Genomic DNA, 26,640 nt, shown 5'->3' on the forward strand with positions numbered 1-26,640 from the left:
CCCTGCTGTAGATAATCCATAACCGAATGGATATAGCTGTGTTCCAATAAAACTTTATTTACAAAAACAGAAGCTGGATTTGCCTTGCAGACTACAGTTTGCCAACCCATACTCTGTAGGGCTAAACAATGCACCCCTATCTTTCTGAGGACAGTAGCTCTATCGGATCCCCTGCCTGCAGGAATTCATCAGTTTTGCAACCATTGTTTGCCGAGAGAGGGTGGTTGTTTCAAGCTGAAGAAGCACTTTTTTTTTGTCTAATGGTTCACGTTTAATGTAAACATAAGGGTTATATTATTCACACTTAAAAATATACCACTGATCAGGAGATTATTAAAAATGATTTAAATTGAGAGACAGACCTAATTGCACAGGAAGAAAATCATTTTCCACAGGGTGTGTGTTTCTGCTCTTGCAGAAAAGCACGTCGGTTTCCTTGGCAAAATCACAGCCCGCATTCTGACGCTCTTAGTGTTCATGCGTGCTACTAATGGGTTTACAATTGCAAATCAGCCCTGTGCTGGAGCTGGGAATATTTTAGACTGTGTTTATTATGTCTCTGGTGTGTCTGCACACACGTGTGATGATCACTGTTTCTTCTCCCAGAACAATTAGCAGTGTGCCGACCTCCCATTGTTGGTACCAGGGCAGGATCTCCGATGTGGAAAAGGAAATGGGCTCACATCTCACTCTTTCATCACAGTATCCCTTGACTTTGCAGCAAGGAAGCTGCTTTCTCTCATAGGAATACACGAGGTGCAGTTTTCTGGTAGGTCTGTCTACACTCAGGATGTTTTAGGAAATCTGCACAAGCTTGGACCAGGCACCAACAGGACTGAAAGGGTAAGAGGGGTCCACGTGCACCTGGTTCTTGGGTGTCCTGGTCCTACTTTACACAGCCCCCTGCTGCCGCTCTTATATGCCTTATTCAGATGGGCCAATACAGCTTGGGGGTAAGGTGTGAGTTTTGGCCTCAGACAGGTCCAAGTTTATATCCCAGCTCTGCACTGACTCACCGTCTGACCCTGGGTGAATCACTGAGCCTTGCTACCTCATTTTCCTCATTAGTAAAATGGTGGTAATGACACCCGGAATGAGTTGAATTGTGTGCCCCCCAAAATTCACATTTTAAAACCCTAACTCCTAGTACCTCAGAATGTGATTGTTTTTGGAGATAGGGCCTTTCAAAAGGTAATTAAGTTAAAATGAGTCCTTTAAGGCGGATCCTAATTCAATATGACTGTGTCCTTACAAGAAGAGATTAGGACACAGACACGCACAAAGGGAAGACCAGGTGAAGACACAGGAAGAAGACGGCCATCTACAATCCAAGGAGAGAAGCCTCAGAAGGCATCAATCCTGCCAACACCTTGGTCTCGGGCTTCCAACCACCAGAACTATGAGGAAATAAATTTCTGTTGTTTAAGCCCCCCAGTCTGTAGTACTTTGTAACGGCAGCCTTAGCAAGCTAATGTAACACTCAATTTACAGGACTGTCCTAAAGATCATAGTTTGTAATGCACATAAGGTGAACACCTGGTTTTCTTTGGGCTGCCTTTCATATGAAGGCTCATTTAGAGTTTGAGAACATCCCACATATATGTGTCTTAGTGGGAAGCAGGGCCAAGCAAGGTAACCCGCTCACAGCTCACAGAGTGGCCACACCCTTTCTGGTTAAATGTCTTCAGAGATAGCACACTTGCTTCTAACAACATAGCCTTCCAGAGTTGAGCAGATTCCACTGTTAGAGAGTTCATTATTAGTCTAAGCTGTACTGATTTTCTGTGTCTGTCTCCTGCTGGAACTTATAAAATAAGTGAGATAGTTGAATGTAACAATAGGTGCCCCTGAGTTTACTTTCTTGACGCTGAAGGAGGCCTTATATTTAACTGATCTTCAGGTGATGTGATGTCAAATTCCTCCACTTCTCTCTTTGTCTCTCCTGAAGGATACAGCCTTCTTATTTAAACAGTAGGGTCCCAGCACCTACCTTTTATGCTCAAGATGACTATTTTGGTGTTTTTTTTTTTTTTTTTTGCACTACGTACCAGACCTCACAAGTTTCGTCAAGATAGAAAAGATACTCTTTAATCAGCTTAATATTTTATGTATGTTGCATTTACCCTCTGGTCACAGGTTCTATTTACAATCTTGACAAATACTGCAGAATCAATCAATGGGACCTAAATTTACTTTTCCAGAAGAGGCTCTTTGAAGGAGATTTACATTTGAAAGTTTGTGTTTGCATTTCCTTGCAGGCCACCTCCATGGTTCAGTCTCTCCAGTGGACCCTCTACAGGAACATCAGCTTACACAAGCTTCCCAGAGGTTTCAGGATGTTACTTTTTGTGCCCCCTCTGCATAGATTAATACTCTTCAAAAAAAATTGAAGAAAATGTTTGAACTGGGAGTCAGACAACTCATTATTGCCAAATTATAGCTACTCATCCTAAAACTAATAATGATACAGCACAAATGAAAGCCAGAGTTTATGAAGACCCTACTGAATGTCAGGCACGGTCAAACCCTTTAACTTTCTTACGTGTAAGCATAAAAACAACTTGATGAGGTGATATGACAATCCGTTCTATGTTAAAGCATATTCCTGAAACAGGAATTAGCTTACATCCAAGAGGTAAATAAATAGGGAATAGGGAACACTGTCTGCACCATGCAGAAGAGGAGTTTGGTTCACATGAGATTTTTTTTTCTCCTATATATTAAATTTCACACCATCCAGTAATAATAGCTAAACTTCAAGTAACCTAACCCTGTGGATCCCAGCAAGCTGGGGAAGAAAACAGTCCTGTATCCCTGATACCTGTTCTCTATCTCTCTCTCTATCTCAGTTTCACCACCAGCTCTTTCCTAGAAGGGATTAGTCCATGGTTTCCCCAGTCTGGATACATTTTACCCTTAACCTTTCCTTCCACCTCCCTTCCAGCAGGACCTTTTACCTTATATTACAAGTAAAGAACTATAGTTATGGTTACGTGCTTCTATCTGTTAACACTGAACATCAACACTTCTATTCATATATTTTGGGAGGTCTAGTGGAAGTTACCTGCCTTTTGAGCTGCTAGGTCTTCTCTTTATGTGATTTTGGTCATAAGCCTTGCTATTTTTAGTGTGTGATTTTGCAGAATGCAAGGTTTTTCAGGAGTGTGTGTATCACATTAAAACAGAAAGCTATTTGAAAGATGAGGAAGCTGATGCTTGTAGATGTTGGGTAACATTCACAGAGCCACACTGCTGGGAAGCTGATGGGACTTTTAAGTCAGATCCCTCTGTCTCTCCAGAGGCCACCCTCTATCCTGTAACCAAGGGTGAGGTTACTCTTTCCTGCCTGTGTCCTCGGCTTAGAAGGCATGGGATTTGCAAAACAGTAGTTTTGGAATTATTATTCTGTTTCTCTGGAGCCCCAGATCAAATTGTAAGGAAAAAAGTATGTTACCAAAGTATTTTGTGTAAAAAAATATAGGCTACAAACATTTTAGTAGAAAAATCTTCAAAATAAAAATCAAATGACGTGTATGGATCACACCTTTCCTCTCCCTAGATGCTGAATTTACAAGAAACAATGTAGAAAGTGTGCTATGAGCAGAGCCTGGCACATAGTAGATGCACAATAAAATGGTACCTAGTATTTGGATCTAAGGGGCTCCACTGATAATTCTTGGAACATAAGGGAAATGAACATAATGATCAGAATTCCCCACTTTTATCTTGGCCTATCCAGTGAAAACTACCTCCCACAATACAGATTTCTTTATTTTAATGGTAAAAAATATCAATTTAAGCCTCCCCTTTGTGAAGGAAGCAAAATAGCCTCAGGATGCCTTGGAACCCCCTAAAGTAAGGACGATTTTTCTGTCTTAGAGGAGACTGTTGTCTTAATATTGTAATTTAAGTTTGTCTGCTTTTGAATTTTATATGTAAATGGAATCATACTACCTGTTTTCTCCTATAGCTTGTGCCTTAGGTCTTAAATGAGTTTCAACGTGAGTGGATGTGTCCTTTGAGATTAGGGTCCAGTGAGAAATGACACTTCTGGAGTTAAGGACTTAGCACTAGATCTGCTGTTACTACTATTGGTTAGTGGTACCAAATCCTGGCTTCCCTTTTTGGCCACTTTTCACACTGGGGACATTCTATCCTATCCCTTCTCGAGGACTTAGGTTCCCTGTCTCTACACAGAATCAGTGTCTCTTCCCCCGAGGATTCTTCATGGATTATGCGAGTGACAGGACTTGCCATGTTCTTTCAGCTGTGAAGCGCTGTTTGATCATAAGGAAACACAATGATGACTCCTGACTCCGTAAACAATCATTATTTACAGTAACCTGAGCATGGCATAGGGACCACGTAGCATGGTTTGCAGACATCTCCATATCATCGAATCACTCGCTGTTTCCCCCAGATGATGGTACCCGATGGAACAGAGCAGGGTCACCTGCTGGTGTGTGATGTTTCTCTTGACAAGTGACACAGACACATGTCCACACCAAGAAATTAATGTTCTCATCACAACAGACTCCGCTAACAGGAACAAGTGGTTACCTGCCAGTGCGGACAGAGGAGGGTCATGATGGCAGAGGAGGGTCATGATGGGGTGGGGTGACACTGATGGAGATACGAGTCTATCTCGGCACCACATTCCATAGGAAGAGAGACGTGGTGAATCTCCCTTGCTCCACAGGGACCCAGGGGGACAGGGGAAATCCACCTGCACATGCAGCACTGACCCCAAGACAAATGCCCCAAATCAAAGACTGTGCTGAAGACCCGCCACCCACCTCATCTAAATACACAGCAGGTCCCCTCTGAGGATCGATTCCTTATCCAAGAGGCTAAGGCTAGTAAACACTTTTAGAGTCACTGGGAGCATTTATGGAAAATGGACACGGAGCATCCTGAACCACACACTGAGGGCCTCACAGGGTGATGACTGGTAGGCAGGGAACCTGGTCAAGGCTGCTCGTCTCCACTGTTGGACACCTCCTCCCTTTCCAAAAGCGCCTGCTCTCCTTCATTCTGGCCTTTCTTAGCCTGCTCATTGTGAGCTGGACTCTGGGCAGCCCCTTCCTGCCCTCTTATAACCTTATGTCTTATTACTTTAGACCCAGTCAGTGTGTCTGAACCTGCTGTACAGGATGATAATAACTCTGTTTATTGGGAACCTACTATGAGCCAGAAATTTTATAGATGCTTTGCCTTTAAAGCCTCCTCATACGCTCCATGAAAAAGGTGGTGTCATCCGCATTCTACAGATGAGAAAACCAAGGCTCAGTGACAAAGCCAGGGTTAAGGTTCAGGTCAGAAGGCCATTCTTCACTCATGAATTTGATATCTATTTATGGGCACCCGCTATAGGCTGATGACTGTGATAGGGGTTGGGGAATCAGTTCCCCGCCCTGGTGGTGCTCACATCCCATTGGAGCTGAATTTCAATTTGTCCTTGAAGCTCTGAGTTGACAATAGGTGCCAAGGTTAATATTCTCTGCCTTCCTCGTGTCATACTTGCTTCCAGCAGGTACCTTCTGGACAGCCAGGAACTTCTCCCAGAGGACCCACCTCTAAAAAGAGGAATACCGGCCTTTGATTTAATCCAGAGGCTTGTGAAATGTTAGAGTTGGAAGAAGTCTTAGAAGCAATTTAATCCACTGTTTTGTTTGGGTTTTCCCAGACTTTCCTACTCTGAATCACTGAGGTTTCTTGGAAGCCCTCAGGGATTCCTAGGGTAAGTATGGTGGAGATATAAGAAAGTTGGGGGCTGGGCCAATGAGCCCCCTCAGACACACCCCCGATGCACATTCTGTGCTTCAAGGGGCAGAGTCCTGGTCCCCTATGCTTCCCAGCTAAAGCTTCCATGATTGCCTTCTTTGAACCAAGCTCCCTCTTCATCACAATAAAAAATTGACATCCCCTGATGTAGCCTCACCCTTCGTTCTGCTGATGCTACAGCTGAGGCCCAGAGTTCTGAAGTGCCCTACACAGTGGGTTAGCAGCAGAGCTGGGGGCCTCAAATCTCCAACAGCAACATTTCCACTGCAGAGCATTGATTCAAGTAGATGAAGGTCTAAAGGAGTAATCACCAAACCTCAAATTGCCCCAAAAGTGAGATATGTTTTGCACATGGTGGCCTTCCCAGAACCCAGAGGACTGGGCTCCTCCTGAGCCTCCTTGTTTCATCAGTCACTTGGCTAGTCACAACAGCTCTTTGGCAGAGAAGAGCCACAGGAACAAGACTCCATGCAATGGATGAAGTGGAGACGGATTACATGCAATGTCTTCCTTCTCCCTGGGAAGGATCAAAGAACACCTAAAAAGCTTGACCATATAGACTCAGAATCAATAAAGCTGAAAAAAAATTTAAGTTTTAAAGTTTCTTAATTAGCTGATTTTTCCCCCTCACAGCATTTGACTTCGCATTCAACAATATTTGAGCATCTACCAAAAGCCAGTATTGGTGCCTCATTGCTTGGTGTACATACCTTCAATACAGCTGGAGAAGGCCCCTCAGTGAGGCACTGTCTTGACTTGACGCATCTTAGCATCACAAGTCATAGACCCCAAACCCCCAATTTTGATTGGGAAGTGCCACTCTGCCCTTAAAACACACATAGACATGCGCACACACACACACACACACACACACACACACACACACCCCTGAGATCTAAGGAGGCAACATATTTGGACAGAGTTTGTAACTTCCCATAGTGGCTGTGTTGAAGGGTGATAGATATGGAGATGGGAAAGTGCTGGAACGTTCCTGAAAAATAAATAACTGTTATAATACTGTTCAGTTTCAAGGTGTGCACATTTCTTGTTACAAATAATGAAACCATGTGCAGAGAGGGGAAAGGATGACACAGCTCTTGATTACATTAGGGGAAAAAGGTCAAGGAAAGTCCTCCACCATCTTCTAAGGAGAGTTCATTCTCGACCCCACGATGTAGAATTATCTGGGGAGGCATCGTCTGGCTCCAGCTAATGTGAGCAGCCAGGTTCTTCTCTATAAATCTGTTAAAGAAGAATGCCTTGAATGATACCACTGCCCAGTGGGAGTAACAAGGCAGTGCTGCTGGAAGTTCGTGGATGCTCCAGTCCCGGGGGGGTGGGGGAAACACATGCCATTCACATTCAGCACAGACAAAAGCACCACCTGCCAAAGTCACTTGTTCTAGGGAAGCTTGTTTGTGTGTGTGTGAAGTCTTGTTAACTCTTTGTCACTGGATCCAAGAGAGATGACAGTTCCTCTGCCAAGTGACATTATCCACATTAGACATGACTTCCCATCCTTCAGTAAGTCAAGGCTTAAACATCACTTCTACTGGAGAGGCTTCACCACCTCCTGGAGCGAAGTTTGTACATCTCTCTTAGATGTTCCCATGTCACTGTCCTTCCCCCATCATGGGACTTGACACAATATAATGTAACTCCCTGCTTTTCGGTCTGCATGTTACTGGCTCCACTAACATGAGGATCAAGCTCATGTGCCATATTCAAGATATCATCCCCAGCCATCGCCACAGTGTGTGGACTAAAGCCAAACAACTGGTAACTTTTTATTGAATTAATAAATAAGTGAATGAACAAATAAATGGATCTCAGGTATATACAGTGAGCTGGAATATTTTAGCATTATTAGGGATGGACTAGGGGAAAAAGGGTCATGGTAAGAATAGAAGTTTCATTAACTATGCATTATGTATGTCTTTATATTGTACCCTTTCTGTAAGTGAGAAAGAGTGATGTGGTGGGTTCCTACATGTCTCTCATCCTTAGTGCATCAGTGCATATAAGCCCTGCTCCAAGTGTCAGTACTTTCCTTTCTTTGCTGAAAGGTTCATCTGGACATCAGAGCCCACTTTGCCCATGTGGACCTCAGGCCAGAAGGGCCTGGGAAGTGCCCCAGAAACAGCATCAACCAACACCCACAAGGTCTGGGAGAATCAGCATCTCAGCTCCCTCATCCTGTGTGGAGTAGAGTGGATGGATTACGCTCTGGTTACTGCTCCAGGTGGTAAGTTACTTGTCATTACACTCTTCTCCAGCTCACTTTCACGTTCTCCTACAGAGAACGTCCCATTCCTGGGATGGCAACTCAACTAAACTGTTTATATCAGGTTCATGTTTTCACGTGAACAGAAGAAAGGTAAGTGGGCAACACTGGTTGTGGGCAACCCCTACTCCATGACTAAGAGCCTGTACTTGTCTTAAGGGGTGAAAAGCAGCTTTAAAGAGAGGCATGGTGAGAGGTGCTGTTTAGAAAAATGGTGTTGGTCACCGTGCAGAGTAGCTGGAGTGAACGTGGAGAAAGGGAGATGAATTAAGAAGCTAGGGAAGTAGTCCAGGGCACACACAACCTGGGCCCGCACTTCTAAGGAAGCCTCTTTTTCAGCCTCTCCTGATACTATGCACACGTGTGAGTGTGCAAACACACACATTTAAATCACGTCTCATTTTGGGAGATGCCAGCTCTTCACCATCAGGCTGACACCCGCATGGATGTGGTCCATCTGGCACAGGGAAGTGTCCCTCCTGCATTTCATAAGCAGTGTTCTCCCACAGTCCATTGCCCGGAAAGGAGCATCCCAGTCTCATCTGGGACAGCTAGGCAGTATGTAAATTCAGCTCTTTTCTGCCCATCCCTAACTTGTAGTCACTTTTGGTCCTTTGCTGCAAAAAAAAAAAAAAAGACTTTGAAAATGCATAATTGGAAAAATAAGCAGAATATTTAAAACTTGCCAAATGCTTCCCTTGAGGCCCAGGACAAGGGCTGCCTCATTCAGCCCCTATGTAAATCATGTCTGTAGGGTGAGGTCCATCTCTGGACTGTAGACTCTGAACACCAACTGGTGAAGCCATAGGCCAAGCTGGGGAAATGCAGCAGCACAATCAAGAGAAGCTAAGGAACAGCTTCCTATGAACTTGCCTGCCTCTCTCACAAGGCATTTGAACTTCAAGGGGAAAAGCCTGCAGTGTCAAATTACTGCTCCTGGTACTAATCAGACAGAGCAGGCTTCAGCCATGGAGAGCTCTTCCAAGAACAGCTGAAGATTGGATATGGACATTCCTCCAATGGCACACATGTCCCCCTTGGCCACCTGCCCAAATGTGACACCAGATTTCCTCTAAGAAAGTTTCCTACCAGGGCAACACTGGCTCTTTCTTCCTCGGGCACCTGCTCATAATAGGATAAGGACAGGATGAGAGAACACACATTTATTAAAAAATGCTTTGTCCTAGTCAACTACATTGATGACTTTAACCTTGAAAATAGCCCTACTATTCATAATTACAAATTTGAGAGTTTAAAAGTTTAACTTACTGGCTTAGGTTTACTCAACAATGAGAACACAATGAAATGCTGCCCATTTTTAGAGCAATTGCCCCAACTGGTTTCAGGAACTCTGTGATGACACACAGAAATTAACTAGGAAGGCTCCACTTTATGGCTTATTGAAATGTTCTTATTTCAACTGTGTTTCTTGAAATGACCTACACAAGACTCTGCTATTGATCAAACAAGCCAATTCACTCTCGGAGGCAATCAGAAAATCTGAGTTGGGCTTTTGGTGGGTCTGAAGTTGAATTCCACATTTTGATGAAAACGCCTTTGGCTGCATGTATAGAGAACCACTTCAATGAGTTTCTATACACACACACACACACACACACACAGAGGATAATGGATAATGTTATGGAATCAAGCACAGAAAGTAGTATGGCCATACAAGAGACTGGAAACAGAAGTCAGAAAGCTGTTGGGATTCTAGCAGCCTCCCCTTCCTGATTTGACCCCACTCAGCAAATATGCTCCATGCATTTCTCTTTCTCTACAGCTCAACCTTAAGGCAAATACATGACACACAGGGCAGTTGTGAAGCCTCCAATGTTCTCGTTCTCAATCCAAGCAACCAGCCCTGAGCAAATAATGTTTCTCAATGCCACTTACAACTCTTCCCCCTGTAGACTAGTTTCTTGATTTCAGATCAAGATGGCTTGTGAAGCATATTAATACCATCCTTCCTGCTCTAAACACATGGAAATATTAGATGACACATATAAATTTTCTAACAAATATTTCACTGAGCTCTGAAGCCAGAAAGAAAATATGCAGAGGCCAGAAATGAAAAGGAAACTCATAGAGTCCCAAGCTTGTGGTCCACATTGAAGAATATGGACCAGACCCCAGCTTAGAAACTGGCTCACTGAACACCACCCCACTTCTAGGTATGAGAGTCTAGGACACAAGCCCAAGAACAGCAAGAAAAAGAGAGTAAGCATGAAACAAAGAATTGCCCCTACTGTGAACTGGGATCAGAATGTCTCAGCCCACCAGTCAGAAGCTTTCTGCCTACTCCAAGTCATGGTGAAAGCAGTAACTGATGAGAGAGATGAGATCCCCAAAAGTGCATAGTGGTGGGTACAGAATTCAAATAGAGAAACCCATAGAATACAGAAACCCAACTCAAGGCCCACCAAATTAATCCATAGCCAGTGAATTCTGTATCATGTGGGAAGAGGCAAACCCAAAACTTTATCTCCATGCCTCAGGCCATGCAGGGAAGAGAATATCCACTGAAAATAATGCCCATGGGAAATGACCTAGAACATAAGAATTATAAAACATACAACACTACAAATGATAGTCTATGGAATAAAAATTGGGAGAACTTGACTCTATGAAGCCATGTAAAGTTGAGAAGTCTGAAAGGTAATAAACAATAAGAATATGTAATATTTTCAGAGATGTAAAGGAACACCACCCATAATGCAAGAAATGACAAGAGAAATCATGTAGGAAAAATAACCAATCAAGAAGCCTAGATATCAAACATACAATCATTGAAAATTTTATTTTTAATTTCAATAACCAACTAAAACAGTTGGCTTGACAGAAAAAAAGAGAATTAGCAAGCTGGGAGGTAGAGGAATGCTTAAAGTATGTCTTTCAGAAGGATTAATAGAGAGAAAAATATGAAAATTAAGTTTGAAAATACAGAAGCTTCAATTCTCTATTAGAAGACTAGGTGGAAAGAACACAGAAAATTGTGGGAAAGCAATTTGTGAAGTGTCAATGGATAAAGTGCATCTAGAAATTAATGCAATAGCTGTAATTTGTTTGGAAGGGTCGAGTCAACAGATATTTTATTTTTGCTTCCTGCCTTTTCCAATAGTTCTGCCTGGAACTTAGAAAAGGCTGGAGCTCCAGCCACCATATTGTGAATATGAAGCGACCTACAGGCCATTGAAACAGAAACATGACAGGAGGCCGCATCCCTGAGTATATTGTGGGGGCTCCTATGCGAGCTATGGTTAGCCTGATTCTGACTTTATTGGTGAATGAGAAAAACAAAACTCTGATTAGTTTAAGGCTTTACTTTCAGGGACCCTCTATTACTTATGGATGACATAATCTTTATCAGATTCAAAAAACAGATTTTCAGATATTTAAAGACTGGGAGAAATTCTAGCCACAGATTTTTACTGAAATATAGGAGATACTTTAGTATGAAAATTAAGTCAGAAGAAGTGAGAAGCAAGAAGTAATGATTATTAAACACATTGGCAATATACATTGAGAGTGCTAAATCAAAATGACTTTATATAATAATACTCATGATTATTGTTCCTGTTAAGCTTTTGTGCATAAAAATGGGTTAGAACTAAAATATTGGATAATAACTGGGTATTTAAGAGAAATGAGTGGGATTCACAGTGAATTAAAAGGCTTTGAAGTCTTCACCTTGTTTAAGGGGAAAATACAGGCACTGATTTGCTTTAGACTTTGTTTAAATTATATAACTTCAAAATGTAAGGTAGCTGTAGCAGAACTGTCAGAACTTCCATTCCTTCTAATCCTTGACCAGCACTCTGCACACCTGGTTCATACAACACTGACCAGAAAGCAGGACTACTGAGTAAAACCACAGCTACCAATGGCCCATTCCTGAGATAGCCAGGGGGACAGTGATATACAGAGAAGGTGGTAATGGGTACAGCCAGCACTCCTAAAGATGGCTTCACCCTCCCTGACCACAGGCAATTCATCATTTCTGGATGACTGAAAAGTTGAAAAGTTTCTCCATCATTGACGAAGTAATTCTCAACAAGTCAAATAAGTTCTCCAAATTACCCTTCTTGATGCAATAGGGTTATTCATGCCCCATTTCCCATTTGCAGGGCTGGTTTGTTAAATGAGGTCATGAATATAAGTGCTCTTTATAAAGAAGTGCTTTACAAACTTCCCTTGGTGTTGTTATTTTATTTTCCAAAGATTTTTCCAAGGCATTTTGAGAGTCTTTTCCATCCCAGAAGTGAGACTTCCTTCCAGAGTAAAACCAACTATTTACCTTTGTATAGAATTGTGCCCTTTCCTTTTGAGCCCCATATGAGATGCTCAATGGACATTAGTCCAGTCAGCCACACATGGGCTAATAGAGAGAAGTTATTGTCAGAGAATTGCTGGCTTCCTCCAAGGAGAAAGAAAACTGAAGAAGTCTTGAGGCAGAGGATAGTCGACTTCAGGCAGTGGGAGTGAGTCACAGAAAAAAATGCAGGAAGCACAGCTTATGGCCAAGAAAGTGCTGGGTGCAGCCGTGGCTGGCACACTGCTCTGTTTGTTGTCTTGCAGTACTACAGGGAGAAGCACGGGGGTATCTTCCTTCTTCCTCTTTTTTTTTTTTCCTGCTGACATATTCCTTATTTAAAGTGGCACAAATTTCACTCACTGTCTTTGAGAATGATTGTCTAAAAAAACCCAGCTTGTTTTACATTCAGTACTTTAACTCCTCCTAATGCACTCTCTCTTGGTTTGGAGCACCTTCTGGAACAGAAAATGTGCCAGGCTCCGGCTCCTACTGACTCTGCCAGGCACATGGTGTGCCCGAGTCTCAGTCTTACTTGCAGGGAGCCCTCTGGAGGGGACCCTCCCTCTGGTCCAGCAACAGCAGCCTCGGTCAACTCCCTGAACTCCTGGCTTCTGCCTTTCATGACTTTCCACCAAGAGAACTTGTGAGTCTTTTCTCTCTGTGTGTCTGTCCATGGCTCTCTCTCCTTCCCATCACCGTTCATCCCCAGGTAAGTTGCTGACAGGGTTTCATAATTTCTTCCTTGACCTGGCTGCCCTTTCACAAGTTGGATCAGTGACCCAGTTCTTATCTCTTAGCTCCTCTGGCAAGAAATGCACATCATTGCCATTCAATCTTTATGGGAACTCAAGGAGGAGTGGATTCACACAGACTGGGTAGGTATTTTTGTACCTCCTTCCCTGTATTATTATTTCTAAACCTCCTAACAACTCTATAAGCTTTGCCATTCGTGTTTCAGAGGTGAAGAAGATGAGGGTGTGCCCCACACTCTTTAACTGACAGGACAAGACTTCAAACAAAAGTTCAGCCCCAAAGTGCCCAATGAATTGATTTTCAAATGCCTCTCTTTGCATGGATTTCTTCTCTTCAACTGGATAGCAAGAGTTTCAACTAATAGCCAACTCTAAGCAGGTACTATGTGCCAGGATTGTTTTTAAACACTCCATGTGCTAACTTACTTAATTCTTGCTAAATGGTAGAAGATTGCTACTGTTAGTATTCCCACTGTAAAAACAGGAAATCTGAGACTCAGATGTTAGGTTCTGGGAGCCCCAGAACTTAGGTGAACCCAAGTGGTCTGACCGTCAAGTCCATCTTTTTGCCATGGCTCCTCACAGACCCTCCTCCTCCACAGTAGAGAGCCATATGTTGGATTCCCAGCTCCCTGCATTCTGCTAGATAAGGATCAATATCCTCCATGTTTTCATTTGTATGTATTTGTAAAGCTCTCAGAGAGGTAGGAGAGATGAAGAGGAAGTCCACACAGAGGGATGGCCCAGGAGACTGTTGTCTGGGCTGTGGAGTACTGGACTTGTGCATTCACCCCATTCCTTCTTGCAGGGTCCAGGAAGACACAGGTTCTACTTCTTCTGATTGAGCCAATAAGCACCAGTGATCCCTAGCATTTTATATAAACCTGGACTCTATTCTGGAGCAGCAGCCAGGGAAGGAGGAGAACCAAAACAACCTTGCCTAGCAGAGGGGCTGTAGGGGCTCTGATCTGATATCAAGGCCCTAGCAGATGTGGCCAACTTCTAAACCTCTGGAAGGTTAAGGCCAGGTGAGCTACACAGTTGTTCTGGGAAGTCCCCATTCACACATACATTCTCCTCATCCTGCGTGGAGCAGGGACCATTTTCACATGTCTATGTTTCTTCTCCCTTTGCGTAAGGTTTTAAAAATCCTCCTAACATGCAGCGATGAGGTATAAAGAGACACCCCATGGATCTTTGGGTAATCAGGGACAGTTTCCAGAAAAAGAGCTTCATAGGATTTAAGCAGAGGTACTGTAGAGGAAGGAAGTAATTCATATGCAAAGGACTAAAGGAAAAGGAAAATGTAGAACATGTTTGGGAAACTTAAAAGTTCAAAACAGTTAGAGGTCAGAGCACTGGCATAAAGGGAAATGAGGAGAGAGAAGTCTAGGGAGAGAGACAGCACCAGGTAATGGAGGACATTGGATGCCATGATGCTAAGGAGTTTGAACTTAAAGCTAAGGTGGTGGGAGCCACTGAAGATTTTTGAGCAAGGAGGTTGGGAGCACTGAATCTATGGTTTAAATGCAGCATGTGGCAGGGGTTGGAAAGAAGCAGTTCTGGCTGCTAGGAAGCTGGTTGGGAACACACTTCAGTAATCAAGCCTGCAGGTGAGGACATCTGGAACAAGGGCGCTGAAGGTGGGAAAAATCATGAGGGTAGGTTTGAGAGATGCTTTGGAAGTTTTGAATGTGAGGCTGAAAAGAGTCTGGGGAAGCAAAGATGATGGGTGCAGATGGGTGCAGATCAGATTATATAGTAAGTACACACTTGATGCCAAAAACTCAGCCTCTGTGCATCAGTACTGAGTTGAATCTCAGAGACAGAGTTTTGAGTAAAGTAGAAAAGAATAACTTCATCACTTTGCCGGGCAAATGGGGACATAGTGGGCTCATGCCTCAAAAACTGTGTGTCCCAGCCTGGGAGGATTTGGTGAAGAGTTTTGTAGCAATGGTTCAAGGGTGGAGTTGCAGATAAGGATCAGGGTGTGTGCAGGGCCTGTGCTCCTTTAATCTGGCCTCAGGTGGTCTCCTCCCTTGTCTGTGTATCCCCTCCCTTCCCTGATTGCAACAGTTCAAATCTGCCTTTGGAACTCAGGTAAAGTCATGGAGGCTGGAATCTATTCCCTACAAACAAGAAATGGGGAACACAGAATGTCTTCCATGCCTAGGAGCCCCACAGGGTCCTGCTTGGTTTCACACCTTTTAATGAAAATCTAAGAGTTGACCATGATGATGAGAGTTGACATTTATGAGCTTTATTATGTGCCAGGAGTTTTTTACATGTAACTCACATGTTTAACACTCAATAATGAAGGCATTAAATAACTTGCCCAATGTCTCACAGCTAGTAAGTGGCCAGGATTCAAACCCAGACAGCTGGAGTTTTAAAGTCATGCTGTTAACCACCATGACATCACTGCTACCAAACTTAGCTTTGTACATGTTGGGTTTCAAGGGTTTGATGACCATATAAATAGGGATTCTCAATAGTCCATTAAATTGAGAGTACTGAAACTGAGCAGGCCCCTGTGGGGCTCAGAAGCCTTTCAAACAGTTGCTAATCAGGGAAGGGAGGGAATGCAGAGACAAGGGAGGAGCAGCCAAGAAGCAATAGTGCAGCCTTGGAGCAGGGTCCTAGGTCTACCTCAAGGCATAAACATAACAATATCTTTGAGCTCTTTACAGAACTAAAACCCCCAACAAAGATGGAAGATGTTAACATTCTTCATTGAAGATCACAGTGTGATAACCTTGAGAAGCTCATCAAGAGACCACATGAAGCCAGATTAAAAGAGTTCAAGCCCTTCACACACCCTAATCCTTATCAGCAGCTCCACCCTTGACCCATGGTTATAAAACTCCACACCAAATCCTCCCGGGTTGGGACACACAGTTTTTGAGGGCATGAGTCCACTGTGTCCCCCTTTGCCTGGCAAAGCAATGAAGTTATTCTTTTCTACTTTACCCAAAACTATGTCTCTGAGATTCAATTTGACACCAGTACACAGAGGTCAAGTTTTCGGCATCAGTACAAAGTTCAGAATGAAAGAAGAGGCAGCTGAATCCTTGTTAAAAATTATAAATGTAGACCTAAAAAAAACAAAAACAAAACAACAGTGAGATGAGATCTTAAAGAAGGTCCAAGTATTTGACAATAAGGAATCTGCTCACTCACTTTTATACTGAACCATTGACTAATTCATTTAGACTCTTTATTGGATATCCCTTGTAGGCCTACCACTTTAGTCTCAGGCCAAATAGTGAGGACTTATAGATTAGGAAGTTAATAAAGGAAATGTTGGCTAACTGTCATTAAGAACATGTAAAACTGCATGTGTTATATACTGTATAACAAACACATTGCTCTCTGCATAATATGCATTTATTATTAAAGCCATTTTAAATGAGCCTGTGCAAGAGATAGAGACAACAAAAACATCAGGTCCTCTCTGTGTTACAACAATCATCTGCTTCTCTATGGCTTTGTAGTGCAATATGCTGTTCATCACAGCCCCCTCTTGAATCTGTGAAATCTTAGAAGATATGTAGGCTTATATATGTAAAGTGTATGATTTGTTATTTTATAAAGATAATTATTGATGTCATATGGGCTGAATGAATGCCTAATAAATATTTTTTAAATAACCAGCTAAAGTCTAGAAATGTCTGCTATGGAAATGTCGACAGTGTATAAGCAAAGAGACCATTTAATTATCTCCGACAACTATTCTCACATGGACTCTGATGGGGAAAATTATCACTTGTTTAACGAACCTAAGGGGATGTTCCTTCTCATACAAATTGTGTCCCTGGCTATATTATAATACTTATCTCTTTGTCCTTGCACTGTGTTTATTTGCATACTTTTCTTGTCTCCCAGGCCCCTTTTAATTTATAAGCTCCTTGAGAGTTGAGAGAGAACCTCTTTGAGGAAGGGAGATAAAGTAGAAGAGACATGAGCTGTAGAAGTAAGCAGAACATTTTTTTACTACAACTGACCTCAGCCACTTAGTATCAGTGTGATCTTGGGCAAATCATTTATCCTCTCAGCACCTTGGTTTCCTAGAACATAAATAGCACCATCATTACCCAACATGGAGGTGGGTGGTGAGGATTAAATAAAATTATTCAGGAGAAAGGACCCAGAAGCACTTGACTTCTGAGTTTTTCTTGGGATATATTTGGATGTGAATTGAAGTATAGTGAGAAGAATCAGATATAATGGCAGATCGACTGTGATTAAGTCTATCTATTGTAAGGACACTGGTGGGTTTTGGAACATTTATGAACCCTTTCAAGTTGTCGGTAATGTATTTACCAGTGGGCACATGAGCATTTTTCTTCTGGGGAGAAAGCCCACTGCTTTCATCATTCTCAGGGGTGTGTGTGACCACCTGGTGCAAAGGGACATATGAAGGAAAATGGGGTGGTCACAGGGCCACCTCCCTCCGATTCCCCTTTAAGCCCAGACTTGTCACCGAGCTGCAGGGAGTTTGCTCTATAAACAGCATCCAGCTGTCAGCTCCTTCAGGATCTTCCCCACTGTAAAGAGCTGTTCTGCCAGAGGTCATGTCCTTCCCAGGAACAAAGCATCTGTGACTGAGCCAGGTGGGAGTAGAGACCTGCTCATTTCTCCTTGACATGGGACAGACACTCTGATAGACGATACTCCCCACAGAGACCCTGAAGCTACCTAAGGCGTTGTTGTACCTACATCAATGTCCCCCTCCCCAAAGGTGTTGATTCCTAATAAATACCTTTCACCCTGGACTTCATGTTAGAATCTGCTTCTGGAGAATTCAACCTGTTAGGGGAAAGCAATACTAAGAAAAATAGAAAATTTGGTGAAAACAGAAGCTCAGGAAAGAGTCCCAAGAAGGTGGGGGTGGTTATCAGGGTCAAATATAGCAGAAAGTTCACGATAAGGACAAAAGTGGTTCAGTACGACTGGCAAATAATCCATAGGGTCCATGGAAATCAGTTTTGTGGGGCCAATAAGAAAGCTTTGGGAAAGATATTTGATAAGCCATTGGAGTATGACAAACAGGAGACAGCTAGTTAGAACCCTTCTTTTGAGGCAAGAATGCGTGGGGAGGTGGGTGCCACAGGGTCAAGGAGAGACTTGAGCATGTTGATCATTTGCAGAGATAATTTTCAAAACTCCTTTCTTACAAACCACATCTCCTTTCGACATGTCTGAGAAAAGCTTGGCAAGGACAGCCTTCAAATTTCCCCCATATTATTAAGTCAAGTAATGGGCTTTCAGAATATAGGAAGTTCAAAAGGCTGTCAGGTTGGAGCCAGACATCTGAGGAATGTGTGTGCCCCCAAGAGGAGGTGTTGCATCCATTAAGACGTATCAGGTGGCCCTTATCAGAAAGCCCCATCAGCCAGTCAAAGGACAGGTTATTGTGTGTGCCAGGTAGCTCAGAAATGGCCCCTCTAAACTTGAGAGCAGCAGTCTCAACCCTCCCTTCCAACTCTTGTTCAAACAAAGCACAGAAATCTGAAGTTTGGGCAGAAAAAAAGCACTGGAAGAAGATTCTGCACTGTTGCAAGACAACTGGATCAATGAGTCACAAGGAGTCATACTTCTGGGCCACTGGTTTCTACACCACAGCAATGACAGTTTTTCAGGGGAGCAGACTCAGCCCCATTAGGAGGAATCTTACTTGAGAAGACACACCATCCTGCATTGGTTCCTTTAGTACAACTGAGATATACCAGAGTTTTCTAAAAGATGTGGGGCCAAAAATCAGTGGCAGAACACAAAGACACCAATGGTCCATGTAATAAGCTATACAAAAGTACTGACACAGACAGACAGTCTTCTGCTGAAAAGACTCTATTTCAGCTACAAAAGGCTGAAATCATAGGTAAACACTGTGGCTATGTTCTCTTTGCCACATCCCTCACTTTCCATCGCCAGGTCCTCCAGCCACTATGGCCACCATCTTGTTTTTCTGGCTTCACAAGTTGTAGTCTAATGGAATTTGATGTTCTGTCCCAGAAAAAAACACTAAAACACACTCATTAAGGTTTGGACTCTGTATACAAACCCATCCCCTCAAGGACTTCCCACTTAGTCTTCCCCTGGAAATATCTGACCCTGAGCTTCAAAACAGAGAGTGTGAACTATATGATCTTATGCTTTTAAGACTTGACAAATACTAATAATTCCATGATTCTTGATGCAAATTGGGGATTCTATATATGACAAGTTTCACCAGTCTAGGATAGATATTTTGTTAGGACAGAATGCAGAAAACAAGTAATAGATTATCATTTGATACTTTGTAAGGATAGCTTGCTTTGTAGTAATGATGACAGCTGCATGACCTTTCTAAATTTGTGAAGTGTTTTCATGTTTGTCATGATCTCATTTGATTCTCCAAGTAGGGAAGACATCCCTTCTACATATTTTATAGGTTAGAAAATTGAGGCTTCTAAAAAGTCACACAAGCTGTCCTACTCAAAACAGGGAGTCCATGTGGAACTCAGAACGCTCCAATTCCCAGTCCTGGGATACTGCAAGAAAATTCACTTCTTAAAAACATCGTATATAATTATGGCCTAAGCTACCTTTGCAAACTTGTAAAAGAACTTCCACCAGTATGCAAGTTTTCCATGATGGAAGTTTCTTCCATGTCAGGCTCTTAGTTCAAAATTCTCCCAGAACTACCAGACTTCCATAGAAAGGAATAATACCAAAGAAAAATAAAATGCTCACAAAGCCATTTTATAAATAGTTTCATTAATAAATCAGGTACCTCAGATCCTGGGAAAATGAATGCTTCAAAATGGGCTTCTCCCAAGAATGTCCTGTCCTGATGGCGTGACTTGCACACACCACAGCCCAGGGGCACCGGCTTAAGAGTGGTTGGGTTTGTAATTTACAACTTGAGGCCAACCAACCAATTCTATTACTCAAACATGTGAAGAAAACCCAAGGAAAGGAATACTTTAATCTTTTGCTCAGAAACGACATTTGCAACTCTTTTCTCTTACTTTTCCTTATTTTACCACAGGGGAACAGTTTCCAGGAATTATTATGTTAAGCAGTATATTAAAAAATGAGTCTTGGTATTTTTTGCAATAACAGCTCACATTTATTCTGAGAACAGCAATGCTCACCAGAACTTACATACATTGTCTGCTTCCAAAAGTGCAGACCTGTTAGAAATAATAGAGTCTCATTTCCTGAGAACATTAGCAATAACCCAAGCCCTCAGCTATCTGATGAGCACTTGCTATATGCCAGTCCCTGTACAGGGCTCAGGAGATACAAAGATGCAAGCACTGTGGTGTGCAGAGGAATGACCACAGAGTAGAAAAAGGAATAGCTTTGGAATCAGAGAGATATGAATTCAAACATTGGCTTTGTTGGTTCAGCTGTGAGAACTTAGCCAAACTGTGTAACCCTTCTCATCCTCGGTATCTCCCTGAGTAAAATAAGAATAGTGATATCTGTTGTTCAGGGTCTTGGGGATGCAGAAGTAAATAAAGACCACCCAAATGAGAATAAGCAGAGGCTATTGATTTAGAGCTGGCTATAAAGGAGTCAGCTACCATCACCTGTGTTTTGCAGAACATCAAAAGCAGGCCGGGGAAGAGGAAGCTTGGCAGGAGTTACAAGGGAAGGCTTCAGGTGTGCCCTGATTGTAGGCTGTTGGCCTGGAAATGCTGGATGTGGCTGACTAGGAGCAGGCTTCTTATGTGATTGGTTTGGGGAGCATATTTGGCTTTCTCTGGTTGGTCCTAAGTTGGAAGGTGGAGGCGGGGCATAGGGAAACTGGCAACTGTTGACCAACTTCTAACTGAATGCTCTAACCAAGTTCTGGACCCAGTTGCTGCAGAGGTTGTGGGTTAGAGTTTTGTTGTCATATAAGGTTTGGCCATTGCCCATTTGTATATTCAGTAACTCAGGGAGTCAGGTGAGCAGACAGACACACACACACACAGAGTAAATTTACTATGTGATAATTATTATTATGTGACTCCAACAGAGAAGAAGAAGCGAGAGTTCAATTGGAGGTACCAAACCCTCAGAGATCCCTAAGAAGAAAATTAATAACTCTGCTTAAGGGTTTGAAGGATTTGGCATTTTTGTCAGGGCTTTGGATGATGAGTAAGACAAGACAAGGAACTAAGGAAAAGCCCCCCAGAAGGAGGACACACCATGACCAAGGACAGAGAGGTAGGCAAGTGGCAAGAAAGCCTATTGGTGGTGGCTGGACCCCAGGTGCTCCAGGATGAGCATGAAAGAACCAAGTGGAAGGGAAGACAGAGTCAGACTGGGGGTGAGTGGGTGAGCTTCAAATGCAAACTTGGATTTTGCAGATATCAGGACAGAGTTGACCCCAACACAATGATCCCAGCCTAAACCAAGAAAGACCAAGTCAAGAAAGGAGGAATAGTAGAGAAGAATCCATCCTTTTCTTATAGCCCACCCAGTGTCTATTGTTCAAAGCCCCTGCCTGTTGCTCGGTGAAGGATAATGTCTGGGCTTCTCAGGTTGCATCCTGGGGCCTTTGATACTCAGTAGACTGGCTCTGAGACCCTAAGCTGCCCCAGCCCTCTGCACTGCCAGAGAACCATGGTATGAAAGACTCATCTCGTTTTCCTAATAGGTTATGAGAATTGAAGAATCAGAGGCTTCAATTTAAATTTTTGTTGACTTACTGTTTAAGCAGGAAGAAATTCAGTTGCAAAGAACAGAACACCTCCATGTGAGCATCAGTATAAAAGGCACCATGACAAAGCCAGGCATCCCATGGGTTCCAAAGAAAATGTGCGCATTATCTATAATCAAGGTGGAGGTCAAGGGTACATCCACAATATTATAGCTCAACTAGGCATTCACGTTTCAACCACCTAATGCATCAGGCTCCACATGAAGGAGGGCCTCCCAACCCATTCATTGCATGTGATCTTGGTCCTGAGCCATTTACCCTGAGCCCTTGGTTCTCCACCCACTAAACCACTGGTGATTTCCTCTGCTTTTGACTTGCTGATTCCATTAAAACAGTAGACTGATTACTAACCCCTATGATCTGACTCTAAGCTCACTAAGGAACTTTCTGAAGATAAATTAGGGAGAATGTGTGAGTTGGAGGATCATACTACCATATACCATTCATTAGCAGCAACATTTCTCAAAGTTGACACAATTCCATTGGGCTTATATATAGATCATTCTCATGTGCAAATGTGTTCCTGGAAGGGTGAATATTGACATACTTATAACTTATATTTCTAAGGACAACACAGTGGGGCATTTTATCAAGATAATGTCAACTGGTGATGACCCACTGCCCATCCACAGCCTCCCCTGGTGGTCCTGTGATTGTGGACCCCTTCCTTGAGCCCTGAATCTCTCTTGTATCACCTAGATTATTGTAGTATTTTGGATTCTGATCTGACGCCTTCCCTAGCCTGTGAACACATCAAAGGAATTCATCCTTTTTTTTTTCTTTTTAAGCAAATATCTGTTGAGCTATTGTAGGTGCTAGGAAGAGAGCTATAAGAAGTGCAATCCCATTTCTATGGCGATTATAAGGAAAGGGGGTGGTGGTAGGGAGACAAATGATAAACAAATGAACAAACACAGGCAGTATCAGAGAGTGGTCAGTGTTATTGAGGAGAGCCTCTGTAGACCAAAGGAGCAGGAAGGACTTCTCTGAGAAAACAACTTTCATGATGAGAGAGAAAGGAGCCAGGAGCTGGAAGGTGAATCTGGGGACCATCCTAGCAGAGGAAACAGCTGGTGGAGAGGCCCCGAGGCACTAAATACATCAGGGATGAGAAGGGGCTGAGGGATGAAGACTGGTGGGCAAGTGGGGGGCCTGATTTAAAAAGAGTTCAAAGAGGTGGGGATGGAGGAAAAGCAGGGAGAAAAGACAAAGACTGTACAATAGTTTGCTGTTATTCTAAATGCAGTAGAAGCCACTGGCAATTTTAAAGCAGGGGAATGTTGTGGTCTGAGTTACATTTCAAAAAGATAATTCAGTGTGTTGGGTAGAATATGGTCAGGATCATTCAATGCAGGAAGCCCATCTGAATGGCTGTATCCAGGCATTGGATGATGGGCAGAGTAGGCATTGGATGATGGGGCAGAGTAGGAAACAGTTGAAAGGATGAAGAGAAGTGGACAAGGTTAGGGCACATTTGGAAGATAAAGGTGGATAAAAACATCTCACGTATCTTTGTGCACCCAGGACCCTGTGTGGTGCCATATATACATTAGGTGCCCAATAAGTGATAACTTGTTTGGAATGCACCAGATTGAATCAAATTGAAAAAACATACCTTGACTAGGTGAGCCAAAAGCTAAGCATATCTTCAACTTACAATTTAAATATTAAGCACTTTGGATAAAAGAGAAGCAACTCTTTTTCACTCTGCAGGAAGTTCAGATCTAAATCATATTCAAACTGCTTATATATGTATATGTATATATATATATATATATATATCTCAAAGCACTTATCTGATCATAAAATGTCTCCTTAAACAAAACAATCCCAAAAGGAAGTTGTCAATACTTTACATAACTTCCATCTCCAGCCTATTCGTTTCAACTCGGGAGAGAGACCAAACCAGGAAAGAAAATTAAAAGAAAGCCCCAGGGCTATATCATTACCTGGTCCTCATGCCATGCAAGGCTTCAGGAAGGAGGAATTAGCCTACACTTTCTAAGTCCCTTTTGCTCCTATTCCAGAGGCTAGGAAGCCCAGAAACCAAGCCATTGATGGACTGACTCTTGACCTTACTCTAAATTGGCTAAATCATATTCGACATTATTCTCAGAGTGGGGGGACATTAGGGAAAATTCAGCTGAGGAACCCAAGAAGATTTGATTATAGGTTTCTAGAGAGAGAGGGAAACATGCACGAAGGATTATGGCAAAAGGGAAAAAAAGTGCCACTTGATTGATGAACCCAAAATTATAGTGAAGAGAACTCAGATCACTTAGAATCTAAACTAATTTCTGGGCCTGGCACTCCTATTATTTCGCATTCACGTGACCCTGAATTTGTTTCCATATTACAGATGAAGAGACCAAGGAGAAAAGATATTAAGATAATTTCATGGCAGCTTAGAGTTAGTATGTTGCAGATCTGGGGGTCAAATTCAAGTCCAATCCCTACGCTCTCCCCACTTCACTGCCTACTAAAGTATTATTGTTGTACCCAAAACAGTGCCCAGAGACCATTCCAGTTAGTTCTCCTAAGGAGGCAGTCAGAGAATAGGTTTAAGTCTGAGCATCTTAAGAAGAAAGTGAAAACTTGCCCAATAGCTGCCAGTCAACCAGATAGGCTGAATTCTCTTCTCTTATCTCTGATTACCCACCCATAAGATAGAAGAGCAATCCTGATTATTTCAAGAAGGGTGGGGATATTCCAAGAAAAATAATTCACATTCACATCCCACAGTTTAAGAAAATAATAGCTGACCAATTTATGATTTACATTCTCATAAAAATAAACTGCAACATCAACCCTTGAACTTCTCAACTTTCCAGCTGCTTGGGGACAGCTCCAGTGGAGTGCTCTGACATCCATGCAACTTGTCTAAAACCGAACTCATCAACTTCCCAAGAAGTCTCTTAGACTTCAACATTTCTGCAAATGGCACCGTGACCTCCAGTTCCCCTGTGTTTAGACCACACATCCTGTGAAGCATTTCCAAGACTGCCTCATTTCAGTAGCCCCTAGATCCTTGCAAAGGACAAGGACAAAGTCAGAGACTACTGGACTTTTCTTGAAGTCAGACATTAAGTTATGTCTGATGTCGTATCCTGAATGTCCAGCAGAACATCTTAGAATATCTTCTATGGGATGAGTCCTCAGTGAATGTATGTTTAATTGATTATCTGACTTCAAATGATGTATTTTATTTGTAGAGATGAACTATCCTGTTTTATATTCCCTCATAACTCAAAGTAATATAAGAGAGGAAGGAAGGAAGGAAGGAAGGAAGGAAGGAAGGAAGGAAGGAAGGAAGGAAGGAAAAGGAAGGAAGGAAGGGAGGAAGGGAGGAGGGAAGGGAGGGTAGAGGGAAGGAAGGAAGAAGGGAAGGAAGGTAAGGAGGATAGAGAGAAGGAAGGAAATGAGGGAGGGAGGGATAGTGGAGGGAAGAAGGAAGGGAGATGGATAAAGGAAGGACTTGACTTTGATCTTTTTCAATATTAATTAAAAACTCATTTAACCCACACTGATTGCATGCCTAGCTGGTGTCAGACCCTGTGCCTTGTTGCCACCATTGAGAATTGTAGATGAAACCACCTTAGAAAATCGCAGAGGAGGAGCTGGTTTAGTACACCATTGTCTTTGGAAGATTCTGCCTGAGATTGAGACTTGCATCATATCATTTTTTCATAAATCCCCATTGTTTCATTTGCTCAGTCCTAAAAACTTATTGTTCTTTGTGCCACCCCCCCATTTAATAAAGTAAAACTAATATGGTGTCATTTTAAAATATATTTATGTTTTCCCTATAAAAAGAGATAATAATGTTATGTTCCAATAATATTAAGTTGCAATGTTATTTGCAAGATTGCAGAGCTTTTAATTTTCTGATTATTTCCACAGTGGGAGTTTCAGCTCAATTTCAATGAAGACACTTCTATCTGTTTTGGTTATTTTTTTATTACAGCTAGAAGCAACAACAATTGCCTTTAGTGTGGGAAAACATCACAAAGGAGACAATTGTTTTCCCCAAAGAATAAGATCATCAGGGCAAATTTTGATGTAAAAAATTTGTAAATTAATTGCAAAGTCCTATGAATATTATATTTACTAAAACTGTGTTGGCTGTTGTTTTCAAAGAATTCATTGTTTTTGTATTTCTTTTAAAGGAATAGATTTCTTGAGAGCCACACCAAGAAAAAATGAATGTGTTATCAAAATTTTAATAATTTATAGACATATGACATTCACATACGGATGTCTATGAATATGGAGTTAATGCTGGTACAGAGAAAAATCCTAGACACCTGGATTTGAATTTTGGCTTGCAAGCTTAGTAGCTGTTTGATCTTTAGTAAGTTATATTAACATCTCTAAATCTCAGTATTTTCTAGTGGAAAAAAGATTATTATTAGATTAAACTAAATAGCATGGATGAAATGACCAATTATACATTCTGACTTAAAGGAGGCACTAGATAATTGGCAGCTGTGATGATAAGGATATTTATGTTGCACTGCTTTGTTCATTCAACACATGCTGACTGCTTGCTCTTATGACTCCAATCACTGCCCCAGGCACTGGATGGTGGTGATGAAGGTGATGATGATGATGATAATGATGAAGATCTCAATCATTATATTGCTATGATTGTACCTCCATGGGCTGGTCAACACTATGGCATAAGTCCTCATAGCGGGCTCCTGCAGTATTTTGTTAATGTCTGCAAACATATTATATCATAATTCTTCTTTGCATGTTACATCATGATCTGCAAACTTCTTTTCTCATTTAATAATAGATAGTAAAG

Source organism: Orcinus orca, chromosome 2 (assembly GCF_937001465.1).
Source record: "Orcinus orca chromosome 2, mOrcOrc1.1, whole genome shotgun sequence".
NCBI lineage: Eukaryota > Metazoa > Chordata > Mammalia > Artiodactyla > Delphinidae > Orcinus > Orcinus orca.